The sequence below is a fragment of the Callorhinus ursinus genome, unplaced genomic scaffold (genome assembly GCF_003265705.2).
Source record: "Callorhinus ursinus isolate GAN/ISIS: 27379988/994484 unplaced genomic scaffold, GSC_fseal_2.0 scaffold2, whole genome shotgun sequence".
Taxonomy (NCBI): domain Eukaryota; kingdom Metazoa; phylum Chordata; class Mammalia; order Carnivora; family Otariidae; genus Callorhinus; species Callorhinus ursinus.
Window position 1 is genome coordinate 102,625,604 of NW_027397064.1, and position 17,941 is coordinate 102,643,544.

A 17,941-nucleotide genomic window follows, 5' to 3' on the forward strand; every position below is an offset into this window, starting at 1 on the left:
TCTTCTTTGCCGATTTGGTTGCCTTTTATTTCTTTTTGTTGTCTGATTGCTGTGGCTAGGACTTCTAGTACTCTGTTGAATAGCAGTGGTGAGAGTGGACATCCCTGCCATGTTCCTGACCTTAGGGGAAAAGTTCTCAGTTATTCCCCATTGAGAATGATATTCGCTGTGGGTTTTTCATAGATGGTTTTTATGATATGGAGGTATGTACCCTCTATCCTTATACTCTGAAGAGTTTTGATCAAGAAAGGATGCTGTTCTTTCTCAAATGCTTTTTCGGCATCTATTGAGAGGATCATATGGTTCTTGTTCTGTCTTTGATTAATGTATTGTAGCACATTGATTGATTTGCAGTTATTGAACCAAACTTGCAGCCCAGGAATAAATCCCACTTGGTCATGCTAAATAATCCTTTTAATGTACTGTTGGATCCTACTGGCTAGTATTTCGGTGAGAATTTTTGCATACATGTTCATCAGGGATATTGGTCTGTAGTTCTCCTTTTTGATGGGGTCTTTGTCTGGTTTGGGGATCAAGGTAATGCTGGCCTCATAAAATGAGTTTGGAAGTTTTCCTTCCATCTCTATTTTTTAGAACACTTTCAGAAGAAGAGGTATTAATTCTTCTTTAAATGTTTAGTAGAATTCCCCTGGGAAGCCGTCTGGTCCTGGGCTCTTGTTTATTGGGATATTTTTGATTACAGTTTCAATTTCCTTAGTGGCTATGGGTCTGTTCAGGTTTTCTATTTCTTTCTGGTTCCGTTTTGGTAGTTTATACATCTCTAGGAATGCATCCATTTCTTCCAGATTATCTAATTTGCTGGCATATAGTTGCTCATAATATGTTCTTATAATCGTTTGTATTTCTTTTGTGTTCGTTGTGATCTCTCCTCTTTCATTCATGATTTTATTTATTTGGGTCCTTTCTCTTTTCTTTTTGATAAGTCTGGCCAGGGGTTTATCAATCTTGTTAATTCTTTCAAAGAACCAGCTCTTAGTTTCATTGATCTGTTCTATTCTTTGGGTTTCTATTTCCTTGATTTCTGGTCTGATCTTTATTATTTCTCTTCTCCTGCTGGGTTTAGGCCTTATTTGCTGTTATCTCCAACTCCTTTACGTGTAGGGTTAAGTTGTGTGTTTGAGACCTTTCTTGTTTCTTGAGAAAATCTTGTATTGCTATATACTTTCCACTTAGGAATGCATTTGCTGCATCCCAAAGATTTTGAACAGTTGTGTTTTTATTTTCATTTGTTTCCATAAATTTTTTAAATTCTTCTTTGATTTCCTGGTTGACCCATTCATTCTTCAGTAGGATGCTCTTTAGCCTCCAGGTATTTGAGTTCTTTTCAACTTTTCTGTCGTGATTAAGTTCTAGTTTCAAAGCATTGTGGTCCAAAAATATGCAGGGAATGATCTCAATGTTTGGTACCAGTTGAGACCTGATTGGTGACCCAGGATGTAATCTATTCTGGAGAATGTTCCATGGACATTAGAGAAGAATGTGTATTCTGTTGCTTTGGGATGGAATGTTCTGAATATATCTGTGAAATCCATTTGGTCCAGTGTGTCATTTAAAGTTTTTATTTCCTTGTTGATCTTTTGCTTAGATGATCTGTCCATTTCAGTGAGGGGGGTGTTAAAATACCCCACTATTATTGTATTGTTGTCAATGTATTTCTTTGCTTTTGTTATTAATTGGCTTATGTAAGCGGCTGCTCCCATGTTAGGGGCATAGATATTTACAATTGTTAGATCTTCTTGTTGGATAGACCCTTTAAATAAGATATAGTGTCCTTCTTCATCTCTTATTATAGTCTTTGGTTTGAAATCTAATTTGTCTGTTATAAGGATTGCCACCTCAGCTTTCTTTTGGTGTCCATAGCATGGTAAATTGTTTTCCACTCCCTCACTTTCAATCTGGAGATGTCTTTAGGTCTAAAATGAGTCTCTTGCAGACAGCATATCGATGGATCTTGCTTTTTTAATCAATCTGATATCCTGTGTCTTTTGATTGGGCATTTAGCCCATTTACCTTCAAGGTTACTATTGTAAAATATGAATTTTTTGCCATTGTATTGCCTGTAACGTGACTGTTACTGTATATTGTCTGTGTTCCTTTCTGGTCTATGTTACTTTTAGCTTCTCTCTTTGCTTAGAGGATCTTTTTCAATATTTCTTGTAGGGCTGGCTTCATGTCTGCATTATTCTTTTAGTTTGTGTTTGTCCTAGAAGCTTTTTATCTCTCCTTCTATTTTCAGTGACAGCCTAGCTGGATATAGTATTCTTGGCTGCATATTTTTCTCGTTTAGTGCTCTGAATATATCATGCCAGTTCTTTCTGGCCTGCCAGGTCTCTGTGGATAGGTCTGCTGTCAATCTAATATTTCTACCATTGTAGGTTATAGACTTCTTGTCCCAAGCTGCTTTCAGGATTTTCTCTTTGTCTCTGAGACTTGTAAGTTTTACTATTAGATGTTGGGGTGTTGACCTATTTTTATTGATTTTGAGAGATGTTCTCTGTACCTCCTGGAATTTGATGCCTGTTTCCTTCCCCACATTAAGGATGTTCTCTGCTATAATTTGCTCCAGGATACCTTCTGCCCCTCTCTCTCTTTCTTCTTTTTCTGGGATCCCAATTTTTCTAATATTGTTTCATTTTATGGTATCACTTATCTCTCAATTTCTGTCCTCTTAATCCAGTAGTTGTTTATCTGTATTTTTCTTAGCTTCTTTATTCTCCATCATTTGGAAAATCAGCCAGGAGCCTGGCTAAGCAATCTGCTCCAGTTTGCTCTTGGTAGCTTTGTTCCCTGCAAGCTTTCCATACAGCTTTGGAGGACAAATGTGAAATGGCAGCCTCCCAATCTCTGCCCTGGAGGAGATGAGAACTCGGGAGCCCCAGAGAAAAGCAGTCAATCACTCCTGTCTCCCCTGTCTCCGGCCGCACTCAGTGCTCACCCGGCCTGTGACCAAGTGTTTCTATCTCTGGCACATGACCCCGTTTGGAGTCTTGAAACCAGCAGATCCCTGCAGTGTGCTCCCGTACCACTTCTCCTGGGGGAGGAAGGGGAGTCTCCCCAGATCTGCCGCTTGTTGGGTCCCTACTCGAAGAGTAGTGACCCAGCTGTGCCATGGATCACGGTTTATGGCAACCCCGAGCTGCGAGCCCATTCCTCGTCTCCATCTCTGCAGCCGGCTTCCCCGCTCTGATACCTGGGAGCTCTGCTGCACTCAGGCAGCCCCGGTCTTTCTGTGACCCCAAGGGCCACACTGTTGCACGTGGGTTCCAACCCCCTCCCCCCCCGCTTAGCCACTGGAGCGACGTCCCTCAGCAGAGCAGACTTCTAAAAGTTCCGATTTTATGCTCTACTCTCTATCACTTGCCAGTAGCAGCTGATGGAGGCCCCCTCCTCCGCTGTCTATCTATTGCCTCGGGTTCACTTCTCCCTACATCCTACCTTCCAGAAAGTGGTCACTTTTCTGTTCAGAGAGTTGCTGCTATTCTTTTCTTAGATCTCCTGTTGAGTTCATAGGTGTTCAGAATGATTTGATCCCTATTTAGCTGAATTCCTGGGACCAGATGAAATTTAGGTCTCCTACTCCTCTGTCATCTTGCTCCTCCTCCCCAACAGGATATTTTTCCCTCGGAATTTATGGCTTGTGTGTGGCCTTTGTCTTGATGACTGAACTTGGTTTCCCTGATTTTGATCTCTGGTATTCTAAAGACTTTGGTTTTAACTTGCTGTCAGGCTCTTCGCTGCAAGTTGTTTTCTAGGGCTGTGTGGTGTTCCCAAGCTTAGGGTCTTGGATCTATGCTTAGTCAGTGAGACTTCCTTCTTGCACAAAACCTTCTCTGATCTGTGTCTCCCTCCCCCTGCTCTCAGTACACATAGCCCTTTTAGACTGGTATAGTTTCTTATAAGTAGTATGACACTTAATTACTACAACGTTATTGAATTAGATGAAGTGGTTGATACTTATTATAAGCCCTGGAATAGGAGTACCTGGTTTTAAATTGCATCTTCACCTCTAAAAGCTGTTTGATTTGGGGAAAATGACTCCACTCCTTCAAGCCTGAGTTTCTTCACTTGTACAATAAAAATAGTAGAATCATTGTAAAGTTTAAAGAAGGAAGCAAGGAACACAGTGCCTGGCATTCATCACAGTCATTAAACTGTACTTGTTATATTTACCTTGTGACTATAACCTCATTGAATTTCCTTCTTTATACGATACATGAGTATTACCTTGTGCAATAACATTGCATTGAGTGCCTTTCTGTATAAAATAAGGTGATGCTTTTAGTGACTGAAACTGGTAACAAAACTTACAGATGACAAAGTATCCTTATGAGGATAACATTCCCATAGAAACCTGAAAGGTGGGTGAGGTTTTCCCGGTTCTCTAGATGAAGAAACTGGGCCAGGAGAGAACTGTCATCACTAAGGAGGAGTTGGGGACAGATTGTAAGCCAGCATCCATGTCTCTTTAATCTTGGTCCTGTGCTTTTGTACTGTATGACACTAAATGCTGGAGGAGCCTGCCTAGAGGAACTCACTCATCTCCTTTCTTCAGGCCAATATACACAAGTGGTCTCATGATTTCCTTTCATTTCCCTTAATGAATAAACATTACTGATGTGCTGTTTTATGTCCTTCTCAGTTGTATTTCTGAGCCTTTTTGCATGCTGCATTTCATTTCATCATCTCTTGTCTCTATTTCCAAATGCAGCTATTTGTTCAGCCTGGTTTTGCTCTGTGAGGTGTTATTTACAATACCTACTAATTTAATCCTTGTTCAGGGAAAACTGAGGAGCAATTTGCATACTTTTTCAGATCGTTGAGAATTCAAGCCTGGAAGAACTCACTTAGGACTAGAATCCTGCTCTTTATTTGATCAGTGCTCTATGTATATATGCCATATATACATATTTCTCCCTGACTACAAAACAGAAATAGGTAAGCATCATTCACAAAATGGTGATTGACTGCAAGCATTGTTCACCATATACCTAATATAAACCATATTCCTTATTCACAGACTCAGAGCCAATAATGTGTGACAGGATCTGAAAATAGCAAAGCTAAAAGGGAGGTGATCCAGCTATCCCTCTGGACACCGCAGAGAAAACTGACTCCAGATAGTTGCGAGGAGTCACTTATCCCACATGTGGCATATAGGGCTGAACCGGAACCCATGGCAAGCAGAATCCACATCCACTCCAACCCATCCCCCTACCTTCCAGGAAAACATCCTTTTGAGTAGTTGGGTTTTGACTTCATTCTTGCATGATTTTCCTGCCTGTGTCTCCATCTAGGTGGAGTTGGAGTTTTATTAAAGAGAAAAGCAATCCTGACACTCATTTCAAGTACGTTTTCAGTTGTAACACATCCCTCAGGACCAATTTCATTTAGAAGCTCCACATTGATGAAGTACTTCAATCAGGTCATGGAATTTAACGTTTGATTCAAATATATATTTATTTAATTAGAATTAGCATACCTTTATGGGAAGAGCCTAGCCTTTAGAAAAATTTTTAATTTCTGGTCTCTGGGGTTGGCTACTACTAATGAAGCCAGCATTCAGGCATCCATCTTGTCAGTTGGATGAAAGAAAGACCTTAGAAGTTATGGACCCCAGACATGGCCGGACCTGCCAAGGGTCATGGAGGCCTAGGCTCAAGAGACAGAAGCATTTGCTTATCATCAAAGGAACCAGTGGGACAGGTAGTTAATCAGCACTACCCTAAAGACCTAATGAAATCTTTAAAGACTAAACATATTTTTCAGATTCCAAGTCCTTGGAGATGGAAAAGACCTGCAGGCGGCTAGACCAAGTGGCATCAGAACACATGGTAGCATGACTTCATGGGCCTCCAATTCAAGGTGTCTACCTTTTTTCTGAGACCCCTGTCCCAAATTTGCCCATAAAAACCCTCACTTACAAGCCATGGGGGAGTTCAGGACTTGTTGAGCTTTAGCTCCCGGTTTTCCTGGGTGGCGTCACATCAATAAATAGCATATCTTCTTTCACTGCCAAAGTGCACTGTCAGTTTTCATTGGCTTGCTGAGCATCAGGCATAGGAACTCTCCTTCAGCTCTGTTACACCAACAAAACTGGTGTTTGCTACCATCTTTTGCACATTATCAGGCACTCTACCAAATATTTTCTATGAGTTAGGTCAGTGAATTGTCAGGATAAGGCTCTAACTTGTGATTCTGGACAAGTCACCCAACTTCTCTGTGATTAGTGCCACTCGGAAAAGTAGGGATATTGAGACCTGCCTTTCTTTAGTAGGAATTGGTGAAGGTAAAATGAAATGATTTCTGTATAACGCAATTGAATGGTATTCGGTGGCTTAAATAAGACATTATTTTTTTTTACTTCTGTTATTTAAAAAAAATGTTATCAGTAACTGACAAGCCAATTTATACCAACAGTATCTCCTGTTCATTTTATATATTTTCTAGGCTTTATAATTTTGATCATGTTAGATTTTCTACCTAGAACATTCATCCACTTTTCTATGAGGATGTCTGTGAATCTATTCAGTACTTCAAATCCCAATTCAAATGCCCTTGTTCTTGAAGATTTTTTGATTTTCCAAACAAGGTAATTTCTTTTTCCTTTGAACATTCATTGCTTTTTAATCTCTGCTGTGACTATTGTTTTCTATTTTGAATTACTGCTATTTGTGTTCCTCTTTTATTTGTTCTTGTAGACAGTGAACCCCTCAAGGCCAAACTTATGCCAGGTATATATTTTTATCTCTCTCCCTGGATTAGAAAACAGGACATTAAGATTCGCAGTAAGTGCTTGATAGTCATTGCTGAATGATTTGCCACTTTATCTAGTACCAGTAAGGGGTTACGGGACAGCACGATTTTTTCTGACTACTGGTTTTGAGATAAAATAAAACAGATGCAGTGTTCAATAAGACTTTGATGTTTGTTAAAGCTCTGTCATTTGGCAGTTGCCTGGGGGACATGGGAGTTTTGTCTTTGGAATACTTCTTCCTGTAGTCCTGAAAAGGGCCACATTAGGGAGTCATTTTAGTTATGCAAATGTGTGAGAAAACTGCTTGGAACTGAGAGGTTTAGTATTTTCATTAGTCATGCAAATTGGGTTCATTAGCAAGATGGTGCCCCTGCTGAGTCAGGTAAATTTATAATGTGTATTTTGCTTTCTCCCCTAAATGTGGATTTAGAGAGCAGTGTCTACTAAGTGTTGCTTCTTTTAGGGAAATGTTTCTTTTTCTTTTTTTTTTTTAAAGATTTTATTTATTTATTTGAGAGAGAGAGAATGAGAGATAGAGAGCATGAGAGGGAAGAGGGTCAGAGGGAGAAGCAGACTCCCTGCTGAGCAGGGTGCCCGATGCGGGACTCGATCCTGGGACTCCAGGATCATGACCCGAGCCGAAGGCAGCTGCTTAACCAACTGAGCCACCCAGGCGCCCCGGAAATGTTTCTTTTTTGTCCAAAAATTAGCAAGAGAAGCTCTGAGGCAGAGTTTTGGAAGATGACAGAAGGAGGTGTAGGCTCAGTTTTGCTCTGCAGCATTCTAAGGGACCAGTTGGCGGCCCTGTCCCACCCACCCCGATCTGTTCTATCCACAACCCACAGGGGATAATTTTCAGTAAAAAAAAAATCCCTGATGCTGAGGGAAAAACAAAAACAAAAACTATTGAATACTTTGTGTGCCTTATTTGGGCCAGAAGGGATTGGCAGGGGAGGGTGTGGCCCTTGCCTCCCAGCCTGAGAGATTGCTTGCTGCTAGTTGTGCTCTTAAGGGAAATGCTTTCCCTGACGTGGAAATATTTTTGTTGGGGAAAGTGGTATCAAGAAGATAACTTCAAGGCTTTTCCTTAGAGTAAGCAAAAATGGAATGCCCAATGCTTTATGGGGGTGGTGGGGGAAAGAAAAAGTCCAGAGGATTTAAGGATTTTCCAGGGATTGATAATCCTCCTTCCAAATGTGAGATGGCTTTTGTCAGCTCTGGAAAGCAACAGAATAGAATGAGTTTCAACTCAGCATCAGGCATTGTGGCCAATGTTCTGTCCTCTGGAGTCCTGGGGAGATGGCACAAAGAGTGATGTCGTTTTGGAATGTAGGTGAGGTCCGGAGCCGACCACCAGAAAAGAATTCTTGAGACGTCTTTGGTGCAAAATGGTGGCTTTATTAAGTACAGGGACAGGACCCGTGGGCAGAAAGAGCTGCTGCCCCAGGGTTGTGAGGGGTGGCTGATTATATACTTGGGAGTTGAGGGTAAGGAAAAAGGGAGGTTTTCAAAAGAATTTTTTGTATGCTAAAGAGGACCTACAAGATATTGGAGGCCTTCCCATTGTCAAGCTAAGATTGTTTTTCCCTCTAGTAAAGCATTAACATTAAGACAGTTGGGAATTTCCTTCTGGAAGTTTGGTCATTAATACGAATGCTTTTTTTTCTTGTAAACTACTAAGACATTTGTAAACTGAGGGAGACTCCAGTCTTGCTGGATGGTGATCTCTATTAGTTAACCATTTGTGTGTTTTGTCATTGTGGTTGCTGTTTTCCTTTCCCTTAGCTTTAGGGTAGCCAGGAGTGCCTGAGGAATGTCACACAGATCCCACCTGGGAGTGGGGGGAGGAGGGGTTTGTGGGGGTGTCAGCTTGTGCTTTGTCCTCGGCTTGCCTTCTGTTCCCTCATCAAGAGGACAGAGGAGAAAAGCCAGAGAGCAAACTTCCAGGGAATGTGTGGCTTCACACTCCTACATGGGGCCACCACTGCCAGTGCATCTGGATATTTGTTTTTGCAACTATGGTCATATTTTCTGGGACTGTGACTATCATTTATTTCAAGTGTTCCTCAGTTGAGCCTAAAAAGCAAAGGCAAAATCAGTGAATTTTAAATCTTATTGTTCCAGATATAGAAACCTTTTATAGAACAACAAAAAAGCAAATAAACAAACGACCCCTCATCACCAGCAGCAAAATAACTAAACCCACCAAAAGGATCATGACCTTGGAAAAGAAATGGATGGTTTCTCATATTCATGCTAGATATCTGTGGTACTTAGTATTAACATTTATCTCTTATTCAGCTTTTGTTAAATATCTATCAACTTTCTTTCAATAAATGTTGTATTTTTTTCTGAAAAGTACTGTACCATACTGTCCCTAACCTTCACCCATCATTTTTTGAACAAGTATCATGTTCCAGGAAAGAGATCAAGGTTCTAGTCTTAGCTCAGCTATTGTGCCAAGCATTTTATACCCCCCTTTTTTTTCACTGAATGTCCCTAACACGCCTGTGAAGTTGGGTTTGTTAGCGACATTTTATGGTTGAGGCAACCGAAGCTTAATGGCATTCAGTAATTCTGTGCAGACTGAGTACATAAATGGCTGAGCTGGGCCCAAAGCCAAGTCTATTGGCTGCCATAGAACATGTTCATAACCCTTGTGCTTTACACCTCCTGGGTAAGAGCACTTTTCACTCCAGCTTCTGTGATTCTAGGATGATCGTGAGAACATCTTGGCACCGGAGGGTTTTCTGCTCTCAACCCAAACTTTGTGTCACAATTTTGGATCTTTCTTTAACCAATTATGAATGTTTTGATTCATAAAAGTCATTCATAGTTTTGACTTTTGGGGGAGAAATTTGTATTTTGAATAGATACCTCTTAAGGATGATGATTGCTATGTGATGAAATCTAAAAAATTAGAATAGCTAAGCCTTTGTACATTAGGAAAGTACATAATTATCTTCAGGAAAATGAACTAATATGTTTGGGAAAATCCAAATACACCATTAATGTTATTCTTGACACCAGATATTTATTGTTATGTAGACACCATTGTGCTTTACTTCTCTGAAGATCATCTTTGAGGAATGTAATAGTGTTTGGACCTAACAGTATTTTGCCAAAATGGTGTGAATCAAAGGTCCACATTATTTACCTTAAGTACAAAAAATAAAAGTTTTTGCTTTCTGCCAGTTTTTTAAAAGATATGATCATTCAGCATCTACTTTGTAGTATTTTTTAAAAAGATTTATTTATTTTAGAGAGAGAGAGCAGGAGCAGGAGGGGCAGAGGGAGAGAGCAGCTCAAGCAGACTCTGCCCTGAGCCTTGCCATGGGGCTTGATCCCAGGACCCTGAGATCACTACCTGAGCTGAAACCAAGAGTCTGTGCCACTGTGCCACTCAGGTGCCCCTACTTTGTACTATTTAATGACAAAAATAGAAGAAAGAATAATACAATAATACTGAAAACAATAACAGCAGTGAACATTTGTTGAAGGCTTATGATATGTCAAGCTCTGTATTAGTGGTTTATATGTGTTATTCCATTTCATTTTTATAGCCTCTCTGAGAGATAGGGGCTACTGGAACAATTTTACAGTTAGACCAAATTTTTAAAGATTATTAGCTTGCTCAAATTCATGCAGGTTAGAAGTGACAATTCCAGGTTTTTCCACAGCCCATGATTTTAGCCATTAGGCATATTGCCTTCAATACAGAAAGTGAAAATACGATCAAAAGATTGTGTGGTACTTTGTCATTGAGCTGCCATCTTGAAATTAAATGTTAAGTGGAAACTTCACTTGGAAATATTTTCAATATTTAAAATACATTTAATAAAAATTTGGGCTGTGTTAACGTCATTGGTCATATATTGAGACTACCATAAGTATTTGTAAATTGAATTATGAAAAAAATGGGGAAAGACATTTTTTGTCAATATGAAAAGTGAAGCAAAGGGAAAGAGGGAAAGAAGGAAAGGCATAGAGAAAAATATTTTCTCCCTTACCTTGTATATTGTGGGCAATGACATCTACATTCAATTTTTACAAAGTTTGCATTTCATCCTTGGTTTATGTTGTATTGTGATCACGTGGAATACCTATTTATGTTGTTTGAAATTAATGTATAAATCATACCTCCTAATTTGACATCAACTATAGTAATAGTAATAGTAATAGTTGATGGAAAATAATAATACTCTGGATGCCTTGTTAAGATTATTTCCAATTATCCAAACTCCTACCAGGGAGCTACGCCTAGCTTTGTTTTACAGATGAGGTTAGGTAATTTGTAGAAGTATCCAGAACAAATGAGTAGTAGTAGAACTGAACTGGGATTTAACACTGCTTTAGAAGAAGCCTAGCTTCCTTCTAGTGCACATTGCTGCTCCACAGAGAAAGGCCAGCATCACCCCTGGAAGGGGATAGACATCTTTGAAGAGCACCCAGATCTTTTTGAACAATTGTGTTAATAATCCAGCAATTCACACTTTTCCAAATTGTTAGGCTCCCCTTGGATGCAGTCAAAGCTTTTAGGAGGCTTAAGCCTGAGGCTGCCTCTCTTTGTTGCTGATTACAGAGCTCCATTTCCCCTGGGCTCAGTTTATCCATGGATGCTTCATGCTCCCTGGCCATACCCACCCTGGGCCAGTGGGCAGCCCGCCAGCCAGTTGCTGCTGCTTTGCCTTTGTCAGCTCTTCTTCCAGACTGTACGCTGAGATTCCCCCTTGTGGGTTTTTTTCTCCCCTTTTGTGTTTTTAACATTTTTATGAAGAGGATGATTATTTTTAGTACAACAAAATGTGTAGAATTGGCATTCTTTAGAAATTAAAAATCTCATATTTTCCCCCCAAAGAAAATGACCTTTTAGAGAGGCAAGGACATGCTCATCTCATTGCTCAGACTTTAAGTTGACTATACGTACATACAAGCTATGGGGCAAAGGAGAACTCGAGTCAAATTCCAGGAAATCCAGACATATATTCAATACATTTTTTTAATGTGCCAGACATTATTCAAAGTGTTAGAAACATAGCAACTGAGCAAAACAAACAGAATTCTGATCTCCATGGAGAGTATGCCTAATGAGAGAAACATACAATAAGCACATAAGAAAATAAATTCACAATATCATGTCAGATAATAATAAGTACTATAAAAATATATCAGAGTTAAGTGGATATAGGATGATGGTTGCAAATGTTACATCGGTGGTCAGAGAATGCCTTATTTTTTGATTGGCAGCTTCCGTAATCAAGAGTTATATATGAAATTATTGTTTTCCAAATGTTAGGTTAAGTATCACAAAAAATGAGGGAAGAGAGTATCTCACAGTTTTTGAACCAGTTCCTCACTTCTGACTTGATTGTAAGGGTTTTTCAGAGCTCTTGCATTTTTTTCCTGTCTTGCACCCAGCCTACTTTCCAGAATAGTTTGTATTAGTTCCGCTGCAGGGCTTTCTTACACATTTTTCTTGGGGGATGGGTTTCATATGTAAAATTACTTCCCTAGACCAAATATGCATTTCACACAGAAAGAAAATGAGCTCCACAGCGGAGAAATAACTTCACCAAGGATGCCTGTGCTCCTAGGGGCCAAAGAAGCCCAAGGTTGAGGTCCCGTCCATCCGTGATCTATGGTCGGCCCCTGGTCCTGGGGTAGCCAACCCTCCCGCACTGAGAGGAACCCGGAGCGCCAGGGAGGCAATCTAGTTTTCCCTGACTGGGGAGGGCTGAGTCCCCAGCCCCAGCCAGAGTTAACCAGCAGCTTTTATCAGAACTTTCTTCCCTGGGGCTCAGCACTCCGCTCGCCCCAGGCTGCAATTCAGACGCCTACCAGCCAGAACAGAAGCACAAACAAATGCCTAACGCAGAACAAAGCAAGGGTCAGAGGGGAATAGGCCTGGGGCCCGTGGCCCATACTTCTGATTTCTGTGATCCTCCAGAGTGCCTGAGCTGGCTGCGCCGCTGCACACAGAGCAATGCCTCTCAAAGAGGCTCCTGCGAGCGCGGGACGCTGTGCCGGCCGCGCTGCGCCCCGCCCTCCAGTGATGAATCGCTATTCATCCCTTCTTCTTGGGGCCGCTATTATTTTGTGACTGCCTCGGTGTTTGGCTGAACTGTCACAATTCCTCCCTGACTTCTTTTTTTGCCTTCTGAATACAGAAGAAGAGGAGTGGGTAGGGGGAGGCTCCGCTGGGGAGCCTCCGCCCCCTTTCGGTGAGGTCTCCCCCCGCCCCCCGCCCGGCCCCGGGAGACCACGCCGGGCACACCTGAGGGGAGCTTGCGGGATCCACTAGCGCCACAATAGGCAGGCAGTGAATGATTTTCTGAACTAGGAGCGCAGGTAAATAAGAAAGGAACTTGGAAGAGATGCAGCAAGCAGGAGTTATCCTGGATTTCCTTCCCCTTTCTGTTTTTAATCGTCTTTTCTGTATCCCCTCACTGAGGATGCTAATATTGTGAATAACAGGGCGGTCCAGGAGAAGACTCAGTGGAGACTCCGTAAAAGGAAATGTAATCTGGGGTGAAAAATGGCTTCCCTTTTACTCTCTCTCTCTCTCTCTCTTTCTCTCTCTCTCTCTCTCTCTCTCTCTCGCGCGCGCGCGTGCGCCCGAATTAATGCAGTGTATTAAAAACAGGACAAACACTGAGCTTGGACCACAGCCCATTCTATGAAAGTCTTGGCTCAGCCACTAGCTTACTGTGGGTCTTATTGTGGGTAATTCAGCACCACCCTGCGGGGTTGAGTGCTTCTGTAAAAAGTAAAGAACAGTTCGACTAATAGGAAGGATCTCTAGGCCTCTTTACAGTTTTAAAATTTCACTCTCAATTATAATTTTAAAAAGTCGCATTTCGAGATGGTAGCTGGGAGGTGACATCATAAATCTAGACAGAGTAAGGTGGTGTGATTCGAAAAGCATTGAAATCATTGCATTCTTTAAAGTACATATTTTTACATACACACGTACACACAAGTGTACACAGACAAGAATACACACATTTTCATATACACACAGTCATTTTCAAGTGCCTGAAATTCTATCATTAAAGCCACTCCTGAATCCCAATTCTAACAGCTTGTGACTGTGGCCTTCTTAGCATTGCTTAAGCTCTGCAAGACTCTGTTTTTCTTTCTTTTTTTCTCTTTGTGATGGGAAGAAATATTGCCTGCTTTATAACTTTGTTTGAGGATTTAAATGAGAAAACTTATATAATGCTAGTTCTTTTTGCCTGAAAGATAAGAACACGTGGGTGTCATCATCTGGTCTCAAAATCATTGGAATTTGAGAGGAAACAGTGTGATGGGTGATTATGCCATTTCCCCAAAGTCATTAGGAACTTGAAGGTTTTTTTTTTTAAGCTTGTCTTTCACACACCTGTGTTGGCTAGATCACAGAACATGGGCTTGTCTTCGTGAGGGAGGTTATCTGTGTTAACCTTCAATTCCTCCTACTGATGTTATCACTGCCTTACAAATGTCTGTTACTTGCTCGCACTGGAAGGTGCATAGTAATGACAACACTGACCTGAAAGCTTCTAGAGGCTCTTTCTTCCACACTGGCCTTCCAACGTGATTGGTATCCATCGATGTCGGTCCAGGATTTCACTGCTGAAAGTGTACACAACTGGAAAAAAACAAAAACAAACAAACAAAAAATCCCCAGAGGTTTCTGGTTTGTTCCTTCAGGGTTAATTTTCTAGATTGAACATCAGTAACTCGGAGTGTCCCGTCTTTTTTGGAATTCAGAAGTCAGGAGGAGCAGAAATTGAGGTACACTCTGATACAGATGGAGGTTTTCTGCAATCTTCCAAATGTAGAGTCTTGAATGGTTTACTCCATGCCTCAATTTATAACTCATGAGGCTTACTTTTCAGGCAAATGCCCCACAGCAGAGGTGCAGTGGGCTGCTGATTCTTAACAAGATGGAGATGGTCATAGGAACACGTGGACACATACAAGCTGTGATATTAGAGCTCCCTTGACTAGAATTCTCTCCATCATTTCCTTTCTGTGTAACCTCAGGCAAGGTACATACGCAATCAATCCGACTCTCAGTTTTTTCTTTGGTAATCTGAAGAAAGTATCTCTTAATATGATTACTGCATTAAATAGAAAAAAAAAAAAACCTTGCAGAACATACCTAGTACAGTGTCCCTTTAATCACAGGTATGAGTTCTGTATTCTCGGTGCTGTATACCCACTGCTTCCTGGTGAATGAAATGTGACCACACATCAACATGCAGTGTCGGCCAAGATATCAGAATCTTTCCCATAGTTCAGGAACCAGAGTGAAGGACAATGAACACTCTCGTATTTTTTCTTCTTTTTTTCAAGGAAGAGGACATTTGTGTGCGGTTCAGCTGCAAAGATTGCATTTGTGATGTTTCCTGTTGTTATGCTGGCTAACCTCCAGGATCTTATCTTCAAAAGATCAGTTCAACAAGGGTCCAAATTGACCAGATCAGCCAAGTATGGAACAGGGAAAGTTGCTTTCCTCTTAAGGTAGTGGCCCCCGGACAGGGGCCATGCAGCAGAATGTTTATCGACTGAGGCATTTTTATGAGTTACACTCTTTGTTAAACCCACCATAGTGCTCAGGGGGAGGCTGGTGATTCATTAATTCATTGTGATGATTAGTCCTAATTATTTTAATTACTGCCTTGTCTTCTCAGACCAGCTGGTGCCTGGAAGTGGAGGGTAACTCACCAGCCCTGAGCTTGGCGGGAGCTGCAGAATCCTGGGTGCCCAGACCTGCAGGAGTCATGGACACGGCGTTCAGGAGGGCCTCGCCGCTGCTCTTGGGCCTGGCTTCTCTGTGCTGTTGCCTTAGCTTGTGAGTGGGTCCCTGCCATTTTGCTCTGTGTGCATCCTTTTCCACTGTGCCTCTTCTAACTTTTCTGGGGAGAGAAGAGCCCTGATAAATGGTGCTTTTCCCTGTCTTAATGGCTCTTAAACTTGGTCTGGCCTTCTAATAACTGTTGATAATAAAAAGATCTATCACTTACTGCACACTACCAAGTGCCACGCTGGGTATGGACTGCTTTGCTTGTGCAGCCTCTAAGTGTCTCGGTGAGGAAGTGACACCGGGGATTGGATCCCAGGTCACTGACCCTACAATCCTGGGCCCGCTGCACACATCAGTCTCTTCCTCTCACACAAGACTTACTGTTCCTTTCTGTGCACATGCAGGCCTCTTATGTGGGACCTTCCCTGCTTCTTGCATCCCTGAACTCTTTTGCTACAATCGATCATTCACACTCTGTCCTGGCTAACAGCCCCTGGCAGCCATCCATGCTGACTCTGCAGGTCAGTGTAGAGTCTGTGGTCAGGCTTCCTTAGGCCAGAGTCTTGCTGCCTGCAGAGCCTGGCTTAGAGAGCCCGGGTCTGTGCCTTCTTGACATGCTCCATCATCTTATGCTGCCTGATCCTTTTCTGCTCAGTGGCCACACAGGGTATTTTCACACATTCCACTTGAATATGTGAAATGCCCTTTAAGTTATTTATACCTCATTTCTCTGGACAGAAGTACATTCCAGAAAAATGCTGAAGCTGTGGCTCATCCCTTAGGAAATGAGCTAATACTCATCAGTATCTCTGATGTAGGGCCAACTTTGGAATCAGAAGTCCCGACACGACACTGGTTGACAACAAAGCAAGGTGTCGCAATAAGGCAATGCTGATATTTGAAAGACTTGACAGAGAAAGAGCAAATGCATCTTGTAGTTAAAATAATTTCTTGAGGAGTCATAACAACCCTGACTGGCTTTTCTTGACCAACTTCCATTCTTACTCACATCTTAGCTTTCCGCTCATTTCCCCAAAGAAGACCTTCCCAGCTCTACACACTATAGGCCACACTGCTTTCTTGCATTCTAAGGATGGTTGAATCGCCTCACACTTAAATTTACTTTTCTTCATGCTTGCTTCCCCAAGTAGGCTGGAAGTTTTGTGAGGCCCAAGGCTCCATCTCGCCATTACTTTGACATTCCCAGCACCAAAAGAGGGGCTGCTTCAGAGTAGGCCTCTGTCCAAATGGTCCCCAAGACTGCAAGTTGTGTGCCCACAGACAGGTCCCTCACTTCTAGGTAACCAGGTCCTCTCGGGGACTCCCAGCCATGGTTGGAGGTCACCTGTACAGCCTGCACAGAAGAAGCAGAATAGGGCTTGGGATGGCGTGAAGTGGGAAGATGGTACGAGTAGAAGAAATGCTGGAAAACCCCACTGGACAAACAGAGAAGCTTCAGGAAGAATGGTGATGCCCAGGAGAAAAGAAAAATGAGAAAGGAGCAAGATGGCAGAGGAGTAGGAGACCTAAATTTCATCTGGTCCCAGGAATTCAGCTGGATAGGGATCAAACCATTCTGAACACCTACAAACTCACAAGAAGATCAAAGAAAAGAATAGCAGCAACTCTCTGAACAGAAAAGCGACCACTTTCTGGAAGGTAGGACATGCGGAGAAGTGAATCCAAGGCGATATTCAGGAGGATAGATGGCAGGGGAGGGGGCCTCTGTCAGCCACTACTGGCAAGTGATAGAGCCGCGGAGCACAAAATTGGAACTTCTGGAAGTCAGCTCTGCTGAGAGACATTGCTCTAGTGGCTAAGTGGGGGGTGAAACCCTCACTGGGAGAGTGTCGTCTAAGGACACTTGGGGTCACAGAAAGACCGGGGGTGCCTGAGTGCGGCAGAGCTCCCAGATATCGGTGCGGGGAAGCCGGCTGCAGAGATGGAGCCAAGGCATGGGCTCTCAGCTCGGGGTTGCCATAAACCATGATCTACAGCACAGTCGGGCCACTGTTCTTCCAGCAGGGACCCAACAAGCAACAGATCTGGGGACATCCCCCTTCCTCCCCTGGAAAGAGCAGCACAGGAGTGCACCACAGGGATCTGCTGGGTTTGAAAACTCCAAGTGGGGTCGTGTGCCAGAGAGAAATGCTTGGTCACAGGCTGGGTGAGCACAGCAGCCGGAGGACAGGGAGACGGGAGTGACTGACTGCCTTTCTCTGGGGGTGCACTGAGGAATGGGACCCCGAGCTCTTAGCTCCTCCAGGGCAGAGATTGGGAGGCCACCATTTTCACTCTCGTCTCCCAAATCTGTATGGAAAGCTTGCAGGGAACAAAAGCTCCTGAGAGCAAACCCGAGCAGATTACTTAGCCAA